The 12,524-nt window shown below is 36.9% G+C and overlaps 1 pseudogene; it reads right to left on the reverse strand.

Annotated features, from left to right (window-relative positions):
* Positions 1–1,526: 1,526 nt before the first annotated feature.
* On the reverse strand, positions 1,527–6,671 carry LOC148692196 (importin subunit alpha-1a-like; annotated as a pseudogene).
* Positions 6,672–12,524: the final 5,853 nt, after the last annotated feature.

The following is a 12,524-nucleotide window of genomic DNA, read 5'->3' on the forward strand; positions in this document are numbered from 1 at the left end:
GTGAATCTGAATTAAACAACACTAGCGTAACCTTGATATGCATTTTTGATATCTTTCTTTGTTGTAGATGTTTGCTCCCTAATATGTTGGACAATTATGCATATTTTGGATCTTGCTATAAAATGTCAGTAACTTTTGCTGACCTTGCCTGAAAACTGTATGTGCTCTATTTAAGATCTCCTTTTAGTTTTTTTTGGTTTCTTGTTGTCGATCTTCTTTAAATTCGTAATCTTACCAACTTTTATAAACATTTACTGTATAGGAACATTTCGCAAAAGGCACAACTTTTATTATGGTTGTTTTGCGAGATGCCATAATAATGGGACAAATTCAAGGATAACAGGTTACCGTGGTCGTGGTGGCATCTTTGGATAGCCGTTAAACTTCATGAGATCAGTGCTCAACGTCAAGACGTAATGACATGACTGATTCGACTTATATCATAGATAGGGTATCACATGATGTGGAACTTAGCGGTCGAATGATATTTGACCAAATTATTGAGAACGTCAAGTATTATATTACACATAACTACTCTCACCAATGATTTTCGTTACGGATTGGCTCCATAGAGGCTAAGGTATGCAATTTTAAACTTTCAATTTTCCTCTATTTTCTCTTTAGTTTTATTCATATTTTTTTTCTGTAGCAATTATATATACATATATTTCACGCAGAGACCCAAGACATACTATTTGGAGCATTATGTTTTCATGGATCAAGTTGTTGGTGTAAAACCCTTGTCCAAGTGACCCATTTTCTATGAAAGAAACGGGAGGGAATGTGCATACGGGATGGGGAGCGGTCATGGATTTGGTATCAGACATCTCGATGATTTATATGGTAAAGTCATACATATTGATAGGGAGACTTTGAACGTCACAAGTCGAATATAATAGTCTCCTTGCAAGTATGCCAATACATGACCTCAGTTTCTTTTATATTGGGCTTATTAACTGAGGGTTCAAAGTCTCTCTATCAACATGTATGGCTTTACCATATAGATCACCGATATGTCTGATTCCAAATCCATGGCCGCTCACCTTCCATCCAGTTTCTTTCATAGAAAATGGGCCATTACAGAGAGGGTGTTTACACCCGACAACATGATCCATGAAAACATAATGCTCCAAATAGTATGTCTTAGGGTCTATCTGTAAAAAAAAAAAAATATATATATATATATATATATATAATTGCTATAAAAAAGATATGAATAAAACTAAAAAGAAAATAGAGGAAAATTTAAAGTTTAAAATTGTATACCCCAGCCTTTATAAAGACAATCTGTAACGAAAATCTTGGTGAGAGTAATTGTCGTTAATTTAGTCAAATGTTATTCGACCGCTAAATTCCACATCATGTGATACCCTATCCACGATATAAGCCGAATCAATTATGTCATTACATCTTGACATCTTTGTTTGTGGTTAAGCACTGATCTCATGAAGTTTGACGGATGTCCCAAGATTGGTAACCTGTTATCCTTGAATCTGTCCCCATTATTATGGGGTCTCGCAAAACAATCATAAGGCAAGTTGTGACTTCTGCGAAATGTTTTTGGAGCCCCAAGGCAACATGTCAAGATCAAGTTCAGAAACATAAATATTGACCTCTACTTTCAACTTTTCAGAATCCAACTGCAAATGCAGGATGTGCAAGAACTTATGTTCAAAAGAGATTAAGATTATGGACCTTACCCTGTCTCCAAGACAGCTGAGGTGAGGGCTCAGCGTCTGAAGAGTCTCAGTCTCCATTTGTTGTGGTTCCTGCAGTACATTATAGGCTGATGCCATTTCACACCTGATTCCTCCAGTACATTACAGGAGGACGCCATGTCTGAGGAAAGAAAGAAAAAAAAAAAATATTTGAAACATGAACCTTTGTCGTTAGACTCAGGCTCTGATACCATGAAAGATAGAAGAATGTATTTGCAGAACTCAACTCAAAAATGAGTGAGCCGGATTTCATTAATATTTATAGGAGAACACAACTAATCAATACAGGAGTACAATTCAATTATAAATATGCTAGGATTCTGTGGAACTAGAACCAGACTTCATATCTGATGAGAAGTCCTTCTGCAATATGGACTTCCTAGCTGCAGTTTCAGTAACGGAATGGAACTGTGGTTTATCACCTGCAACAGAACCAACATAGGAAGTGCGCGGGGAATAAGTTTTATGGATGATGTTCCACTTATTTAACACTGACTTATTATGCAACAAAGCAAGACAATTAATTCTCTTGGAATCGTTTCTCAGAGAAACTAAGAGCAAAACATGACCTAAAACCCCTGAAATATTTATATAAGCACTTACGTGAGAACAGACCAGAAGTCCACCCAAAACACGAACGGTGTAGTATAGTGGATCTAATGGGTGCAATGCTTTGATCAAATGCATGGGATAAGCATTACATATGTTGCGTTTGGATTGGCACTTTAGGAAGCAAATATTTGAATGATTTCCCAGTCTTTATCAAAGTAGTAGTGTTTATATGAATGCAATCCACATGTTAAATACAGTGTCTGGAACATGAACTTCAAATCCTCTTCTCAGTTCATGAAGAAGAGTATCAAAAATTTCTCTTCATGTTTTTTTCTTTTATTAGATGCATACAATTTACATAGGACTCCTATCCAATAAGAAGAGCAGATTTCAGATGACATATGGCTCTAAAGGGTATATAACTATATATTAGTGTCAATACCTGAGTCTGGGCATCGTCACCGGTAACAATTTTACTTCCAAAGAGCATGTATAAGAACCGTAGGTGATGGAGACTGGCATAAACAAATTGTAGTCAACAAAAACACACAAAGTGAATATGCTAAACAGTATATCAAACCATTGAAGACCAATGCCACATGTGTGAATAGTTTGTAAAGGGTTTAGAAACTTACAGCCAACGCTCCACAAGTCGTGAACATACACCTGTGTTGAATTTTTTCATTCGAACCATCCGAGAGATCAGATAGGACCCAGCAAGCATCTGTCAAGATTTCTTCATCATTCAAGTAAAAGAGATGTTTTAGAATTGGCAAGGCAGGCTTCACCTGTAAGAATATGTGCTGATAAGCAAGCAGAAAGGGTATACCAGTTATGATAAGGCTTTGACACAAATTATTCTACGAAGGGATACCAGATGACATTTTAGTTTAACACATGCTACTGCTGTATCTATAAAGTTTTGAACAAGAAAAAAGTCCAGTGCACCTTGTCCAAGAACAAGATCCCTGCAATTCAGCAACGTTGCGTAGCGCCCACATTGCCTGTTCAAAACAAGAAAGCAAGGGTCGTCACCCAGTAAAGTCAAACAAGTAGAAAGATCTGATAGTAGAAGGAAGAGAAATTATGAATTATAGAGTCAGTAAAACTTCGAACCTAAAAAAAACATATACCAAAATAACGAGCAGGATAATATATGAAACTTAAAGATATTGAAAAGATTTCCCGATATGCATGCCTCAGAATTATTTAGAAAGTCCAGAGACTTTTTCCACAGCGCACTCAAGTCAATGAAATTTCTGAACCTTGCTATTAACTTATATATTGATATTAGAAAATTAATGATATTCATGACTCAAAAAAATTCACAAAGTGCAAAGCCTTTTGAGCAAAGCTCTCAATCTCAGGTCAATGAAAAGTATGAAAGGTAAGGAGAAGGAACCTGCACTCTGACATCATCACTGCCAGAGCTAAGAAGTTGCACAAACATGGGACCGCACCATGCTCAATAACGACTCGTTTAAGCTCCGATGTTTCAGATGCAATTGGTCAAAGACCATGCTGCCTCAAACTGCATATAACAAGGTGTTTGATTACTCCATTAAAAAATATAAACTTCGACAAGAAACAAATTTTCCGTACCTGCAGTTGGGGCAAATCATGTCTTCCAAGAAACTCAACAAACCAAGGGACAGCACCATCTTTTATAACCTCATCAGCAGGAGGGCTGTGCTCCACAGAAATGAAAAACAAAGTCAACAACCTCACACGGAAAGAAAATTAACTCGAAGCATTCAAGCTGCTCGCATACCAATTGATGATAGCTTCCTAAACTGAGTAGTGCCTCCAATTGCAGTGCAGGAACATTAGACCAAACTCCTTGCATCACTGACGGGATACTTTCCAACGGTTAAACAACCACAACATCAATTAAGGACCAATTCTTTTAATATAAGATCAGATAGCAAGAAGAGGAAACATAAAGAGTAAATGTATCTCATTCAATAACTCTCCTTTTCTAGGACATAAACAAAGAAACCAATTACAGAACTCATTCCAAATAAAGAAGGACATCATTCGATGCCTTCAATGTAAAAACTTTATTTTTAACATAAGAGTATGAACTACTAACTTGTTGCTTCCAGTTATCTTCTCAACAAACAAATTCATTCAAATGAATTCCAAACACTATTACATTTTCGAGCCATGACTCGAATCTTCAAAAACCAAAAGCTTTAGATATTATGTATCATTCAGTACTTCCCAAACTAGTTGTGCTACTCTTTAAGAGCATTGAGAGAGCACAATGCCCAAGAGTTCAAAAGAGAAAAAACAGTTAAAACTTCTCCAATGAAATCTGAAACATGCGTGCAACAATTAAATACCCTTACAAATCATACAATCTGAAATGTTTTACATGTATTTGACCTTTCCGGCTGTGATATTTGAAATGTACAACGAGCTTCGTTCTTGATGCTTTTTTTTTTTTTTTTTTTTTTTTTGTGATTTTGCATGAGAAGTTGATTGAGGCAATGGTGGCCTTGCTTGTCAATAACATTCTGGAAAATATAAAAGGGTTACTTTGTTGCTATATATAGCGAAGAAAAATCAAGACATTACATGCAAAATATAAATTTACATAAGACTCCTATCCGGCAAGAGCAGATTTCAAATGACATTATGCTCTAAAGGGTATAGAACTATATTAGAATTTTCTTCTCATACCTATTCAGAAAAGAAAGAGATTCCTAACAAACAATGAATTGCTTCGCTTAAAAGAAAAAGATTATAGAATTTTCATCTCACCAGATGGGATAGTTTGTGAAAGCATGCATCTCTCGTAGTTGTTATGTTTTAATACATCAAGCAATTCTTCAACACCTTTAACATAGGAGTATCCTTTCCCAGTTCATATTTTCAGGCCTGCAAAGTTAAATGAAATACTTTCCTGTAAGATTCAGATTCCAGAAGAAAGAGCGCATAGATAAAAGCAAATTGTATGAGAATGTAATCATGTGAAAGTAGAGACTTCAGTTCTTTAGTCTCTCCAATCAATACAACTGACAATATTTTGGAAGTCATTCAGAAGCAATTTGAAATGAAGCTTTCAAACGTAATGAAGGAGATAATAAGAAATTAACAATTCCTGTGGTAACTTATGATTTTGGAATCAGTACAACATAGCTACATTTTGCAAGAAAATGTAATTCATAATAAAAACTCTGTCATACGTAGCAGTTGTGACCATTCAACAAGATATATACCATGTTGCAATCTTGACCTTGCATGAAATGCTTAATATGGTGTTCCACTCTCACCACCAGCAATTTACAATAGTTATCGTTTTCCCCGCTCTTTTCGAATTTGAAACAAATGATTGATTAATTCTAACAGCAGACTGTGGTTTCAAGTTGTACCGTTCCCCGAAAATGTGGATTAAACACAAGATACTGTTTCACATTCACCACGTACTTGAGAGTCATGAAAATATTGATATATTGAGATTTCAATGGCTAACAGTTTATGCTGCGAAAGGTTTTCACAGACTAGAACCCCACAGTTCGTAAACCATTGTTCTTCACTATCAGTGCCAAACTTCATACAGCAAGAAAAATAACCGTTCACACAAGATTATAAGCAGAAAAAACGAAGCAAAATGAAAAGTCATTCTCAAGTCAGATGAAGTACATTCTAACAGCTAAGAATTAAGTAAAAACTAACGAGTGATGCAGTATTTGACATACAAAAATAACCACTGACATGGCTCGGAAGCAGTAAGAAACAACCTTCCAAATCCACAGGCAAACCAATGAAACGCCGATCCGAGGCCAAATTCGAGGCCAAGAGCCTCCTCGGATCCAGGCATAAGAAGAATCCAGCCCAACCGCGGAAGCTACGAGGTGAGAGCCGGACTTGTCATGGCATGCATGCTTTTAGATTTTGTTTTAGGGTTAGGGTTTGTGAGGTGGAAGGAACAACAAAATTCCTTTCGTTGGGGAGTATCAGTATGGCATGCATATGCGGGGCTTTGTTATCCTCCTAACCAATTAATCCAGAAGGCATTGAATGTAATTGAACTTGACGCCTTTGATGATTTGAAAGAAAATGATCGTCTAGTTAAGTGCGTGCGTTATCAGTCCAGATGGTTGCCCTATATGTATATACTACTAATATGTGCATTAATTTCCTCAAACAAATGTACAGATGAGAAGAAACAAGTAAAGGCTGTTCAAGACTCTCCCCGTCCACACTGTCTTTGCAAAACAAGAAGAAGAAAAGGCTGCTAATCCTTATTGTGAATGTTGCTGTGGTGCCGCGGATTCCCATTATAGTGTAAATTGCCCGTATTTGAGGTGGCTCCCGTGGAACGTAGATACTGTTGGCAAGGGCTTTGTTATAATGTGTACGCTTTGTTCTGCCATTGGGGACGACTGCAGGCATCAACGAAAGCGTGCTGCTCCACTTATATGTGCTTGTTGTGGAGTGAAAGGCCACCACTTGAATGGTGCTCGGAGAAGAATGGAATGGAATATGACGTAAGATTACTCTTGGGCGCAGACCAGACCCTAGTCTTCGGGGACTGTGGATCGGTAATTAATTTCCTATGCAATTTCTTTGAGTAGCTTCAGCACTAGCCACTACGTATTTTTCTGTTCATATGTCATGTGAGTCTGTCTTTGAATAAGCTCAGACCTGTTCTGTCGTCACCTGTGGCTGGCAGATGGATAGATGCTAATTTGTTATCGTTATATCATCAGCGTGTGTTTAATTTGTGTTTGGTTTGTGCTTAATTGTACTTACTGGTCTTGGAATAGCTTGCAATTGCCTTTTTTTTAAGAAATCAATTAGCAACAGGGATAATCTCTTGGGTGAAAAGATGATGACAATCTTTGCACGATGCCTGCTTATGTTCAAAACTGATATGCTAAACGATGAGCTTTTAAGACACACTGAGTGAAGCATCATGTAAAATGTGTGTAGGGCTTAGCCGGTCCCGGCCGTGTGAGCTCGCTCAAAATGCGTCAATGTAGTTGCTTATCATTGTAGTAATTAATCAACGACTTCCAGTTTCTGCTTTAATCAAGAGCATTCGTCATCGTCATCGTCGTCGTCCTCCATCAACGGAAGTGCATAGATCACAATGGAACTGCATAGTAGTCGGAAATTAGCAATGAAGAGGGAGGTGGATGCTTTTGATTCGGAAGCGAATCCGGCCGGGTGACTTGTCCCCTCACAACAGAAACAACCAGACAAACAACAAAATAACAAACGGCATTACAACCCGTCTTCAAATAAATCCGCCAGCATGTCGGGGGTTCTTCGAACCAAGACCAAGATCCATCCTAACGAGAAATTTTCATTTTAACTAGAACACGAGCGGTACACTACGTATTTTTATATAAGTGATGGAAAATTATATTTTTAAAGTTATTAATTTTTTAACACACATATCCAATGAGAGACCTATTAATCGAATACTCCAGCAAACTAGTCGAGACATGGAGAGAATCAATCTCTAAAGTTACATTTTGTAAGCCCTCTTTACCGGAGGAGGATTCTCTCCCCTCCTAATCTCTCTCCTCACGTCAACAATTTATATTGATTTTTTTATAGGAACAAGACAAAAAAAAAAAAAACGAAGTGTAAAAGGAGGGAAGTGAAAGAAATGAGAATAGGAAGGGAAAGAATCTTACTTCCTTTTTAACAACTAACGCTAGACACTCCGTCAGGCAAACTGTAACTTGGTTATCTTCCTCTTCCACCCTCCTCTCTCTCCGTAATCCCCACCACACCCCTCTGCCGGTAAAGAAGACGAGGACGCTTTTGATTAGGAAGCCAATCCAGGCGAGATATAAAACTCTGACTCTTAACAACATGAACATCTCAAAATCGAGCATAAAACTAGAGTTAATTTTCTGTCATTTTTTGAATTGGATATCCCACCAGCATGTCAAAATTGTACTACAAAGGAAGCCTGTGATATCCATAAATCAACTGCGGTGTTATCCATTCCAGGTCCTTTACTTGATGTGAGAATCACACTCACAAGTCTCAACGTAGTGCCAGATATGTGTATACAAGTCCTTTCCCCTAGACTGACGTTTTGTCGATCACTTTGCCTCCACTGCCAAGTGGTGTTAACAAATCGTTTACTTTGCTGGTGCACATTATGTTAGGAAAGTGATGTATAAACTTTCTTGATTTAACCGTTTAATGGAACAATCAAAAGAAAATCACGAGACAAAATTAAGAGGGAAGTCAAGAGGTAAGAAGGGGAGTTTTTGCAAAGTTTTTGTCACTTATTTCATCAAGATGGTTATTTTTCATCCATTACGTAAAATACAAGTCTCTAAATTTGTTACATGTTTTAGTTCTGTAAAAATTTTCGCATAACCCAATTAACTAAATTTCAAGTATTTAGTAATTCCTCTTGTGAACGTATCATTTTGTTTATTTTCTTTTACTATATATGCAACTTAAATTTTTTAGATATTGCTACCCACTCAAACTCCGTGGGGCAAAATGTAACATTTTGTTGATGTATATGACTTTGAAAATTGGTTATGTGTACATTAAGTGTGATGAAACTAACTAAAAATTTTAACAAAATTGACAATATTAACTAGAGAAGGGCAAAAACTAATCAAACTGAAAATTCCGAAGACAAAATGCAACAAGATCGAAAGGTCATGAGACTATTTACAAAATTCAGATGCTAAGCCCTCGCCTCAAATGGAAAATGGAAGATAATCCATTTGATCCTCTACAGTACCGTCAGCAAAGAGCCGGGTTTGATGAACCATTTGCACATTTCGAAACAGGTATGCTCAGGAGGGACCTTTGTTGGACTGTTGGGATTTTCTCAAGGAGCAGCCATGGCAGCTGCTCTAGTTTGCGCCCATCAAACACAAAGGAGATCGTTAAACACCGGTGAAATGCAGTTTAGATTTGTGATTCTGCGCTCTGGCTTCGGGCTTACAAAACTAATAAAGTCTGAGAAGGAGGATGAGCAAGAGAGAATTCGGATGTTGAAATGTTGAAATGTCCATCGCTTCACATATTTGGCAATGAGCGTGGCAAAGACAGGCAGAATGCAAACCAAGGAAGCAGTAAGCTGGCTTCTTTATTTGATGATGGTTGCTCTCTACTTATTGAACAGGACTCCGGTCATATCATTCCCACTTGCCCTCCTTATACTGATCGGATTAAGGACTTTCTCGGCTGCTTTCTCTAAACCCATTGGTGCGAGACAAACGACCTTTAGCGTCCAAAGCTCACAGCGGGCACGACAATTATGCGCCGAGCGACAATCGCTTTGAATTGTCATTTGCTTAGAACAGTTGTGCGTGACAAGTGACAATTTGTTTGTATTGTTGTTTTGCAAAGAGCTACAACAGACCCATAATGCATTTCCGTGGAAGTGATTTTCGAACGTTCCATTTGCATGCACTTACATATTTTTTAAGATTTGGAAATAAGTGTGAGGGGTGAAGAAATGTAAAAACCAGGTCTTCTTACATATATTAAGTTTGAAATCAATTAACTCATATTGACCTGCCTCTCTCTTTGTTCTTGTTGACATTTTTACATCCATATCAGAAACCCAGAGGACAGTGTTGCCGTCGTCACAAGACAACGAACTAGCAATGCATGGAATTGGTTATATGCGACTTATCATTTCTTAATGGCTTTTTAGCCTAAATGGTTCCTGAGATTTGCATGACTTCTAACTTTGATCCTTAAGATTTGCATGACTCCTCACTTTGGTCCCTGAGATTTGAAATCAATATAAGTGGTCCCTGAGTTTGTCCACTATCAATCATTTTGACCCATTGTTTATTAAATTAAGGGTGTTCTTATCATTTGATCATTATTTTACATAATTTTTCAAGAAATGACCAAAATGATTGATGGTGGATAAACTCAGAGACCACTTTTATTGATTTTAAATCTCAACGACCAAAGTGATGAGTTTTGCAAATCTCAGGGACCATTTTGACTAAAAAACATTTCTTAATTCAAGATTCCTCTACCTTCTTCTTTCTTTCTGGTTTTTTTTTTTAGAAACACTTCATTCACTTTTCTATTTTACATGCTAATTTCAAACAAGCACCGAGCATACAAAGTAGGCATGAAAAAAAAAATTAAAGAGTTCGATTTCCGACCATGCTTCCGAAGTTGTAATACCATTGTTAGAGCCAATCCTGACATGATCTAATTCGCCGTAATTCAACGTGAGTCTTGATTCCATCGGTTGGTACTCAAGAAGATAATAATTTTGGTTTTGAAACGGCTAAATTGGAGTGAGTGTTGAAACGCAAATACCATTTAAATTTTCAGCCTCTTTCTTAATCCTCTAGAATTATAGATAATAATCTTCGTCAAGGATTATTATTTTCAGGCATGCTTTATGTTCTTTGTTGTTGTGTGTGATGATGTTTTAAATCTTTCTTCATAGATGATCATAATTCAAGTGTAAACACTAAGAATGACGACTCTGTTGCTGGAAGAGGAGGATAAACTACGGTTGTTGCTATCCTTGTCCAACTTAAGGGTAGAGTTCAAGAAGAATTGAGCTTCCAACCAAGTCGTAAGATTTTCGTTAGGCCTGTAATTGTCCACCAATGTACTGATTATAAAAAAAAAGAAACTTGATATAGATCCAATTTCGTGAGGCACGGATAGTCCAGTTATATGAAATATGTCCAATGACTAGGATTACACATCAGCATATTTTTATTTTCATACCAATATACCCCTAAAATTATAAATTGTTATAAATATGTAAATGCACATAATCCCTCAATTATAGGATTAATGGCCCGAATGACTTCCTTAATTGGGAGTATCATCCCTTTACGTTGAAGGTATTGCAGCAAAGAAGGCTCCTTGTTGTTCCATGAGTTGCAGGTGGCTACGCTTCGGTTGTTTTTCAGGGAAACTCAGTTATAACACTTTTTTTGCATTTCATTCCTCATGTCCGTTTTAGTATGGTTAAAGGGAAGCAAACATTGTGACTCATAGGTAAGGCCGGGTGGGAAAGTTATCCGAATGCCACTATAAAAAACACTGGAAATAAAAATTAGTTTACTCCAATACCTTAAGTCAAATCAAGTAGAGTAGGATGATACATATAATTGGAGAACAATAAATCAATTGAAATAGATTAATATATAGCCACAATTCATACTCTCTTCATAGGTGGTTAGATGGAGTGACTTCATGTAATTTACATGAAATGTATTTTTCTTGGACTTCATGTACTTTGCATCAAATATTATTTTCTTTGATTATGTCTGCTGTTTTCTTTTTATTTATTCAATTCGCCGTCTAAAAATAAGGAGGCATGAGTAAAAGCTAAAAATATCGTTGGAAAATCAATTCATCTCCCTTCAAATGCTTTGAATTATCATTTTCTTAGAATAGTAGCAAATTCAAACGACAAATTAATGAAAATTGTTCTTTTGCATGAAGTTGGGCTTTAATAGGCCTTCGTGTGTCTTGTTGGTTCTTTTAGTAGGGTTCTAAATGTTGGCCTATTACACATTTTCTGTAAACCGTGATTTTCAAACTCTCATTTTTCTCTTGAACACTAGTACATGTATCAATAAGGACCTTGGGTTTTCATCACGAGCAAGCCAGTCTATAAAGCACAACAAACCTGTTTTAAAATGCTTTTAAAATAACTGAAAATATTTTTAAAGTAAATATTTTTAAATACTAAAATAATACTTTTTAAAAGAAGCATCAAGTTACTTCCAATCGAGTTTCAAAGGTTAAAGTGGAGGGGAGCAGAATTTTTAAGAAATAACAATCGAAAGGAAACAAATTGAAAAAAATTGGGAAGCGAGCTTACGCGTTAAGTCGATCAGCATGACGCGGCTGCAGCGTCAATCTCTCAAAGATAAGAGAGATTCTGTACGCTCTGTCACTCTCTCTCTGTCTATCTCACTGCTTGAGGATTCCCAACCAATGGGCAGTCACCACCTGGACCACTGATCAGTCAACCCACAGCCACAACCATGGTTGGAAAAATTTTTAGGAGTGCCGGGTACACCAAAAAATTTTGGTGTACCCTCACTCATTAGAATTTGATTTTATTTTTTTATTGAAAAATAAGTGAGGGTAGGGTCCACCATTATGAGTGAGGGTACACCAAAATTTTTTGGTGTACCCGGCACTCTGAAAAATTGCTCCCATGGTTGAGTTATTTAGCTGCCACCGTTTCCCTAAGCTTTTCATAATTATTAGGGTTAGTTTTCTATTTTCCCCCTAAACGTTTGTGCTTTTTTT

The sequence above is a fragment of the Pyrus communis genome, chromosome 12, assembly GCF_041283825.1.
Source record: "Pyrus communis isolate YQ-2024b chromosome 12, ASM4128382v1, whole genome shotgun sequence".
Taxonomy (NCBI): Eukaryota; Viridiplantae; Streptophyta; class Magnoliopsida; order Rosales; family Rosaceae; genus Pyrus; species Pyrus communis.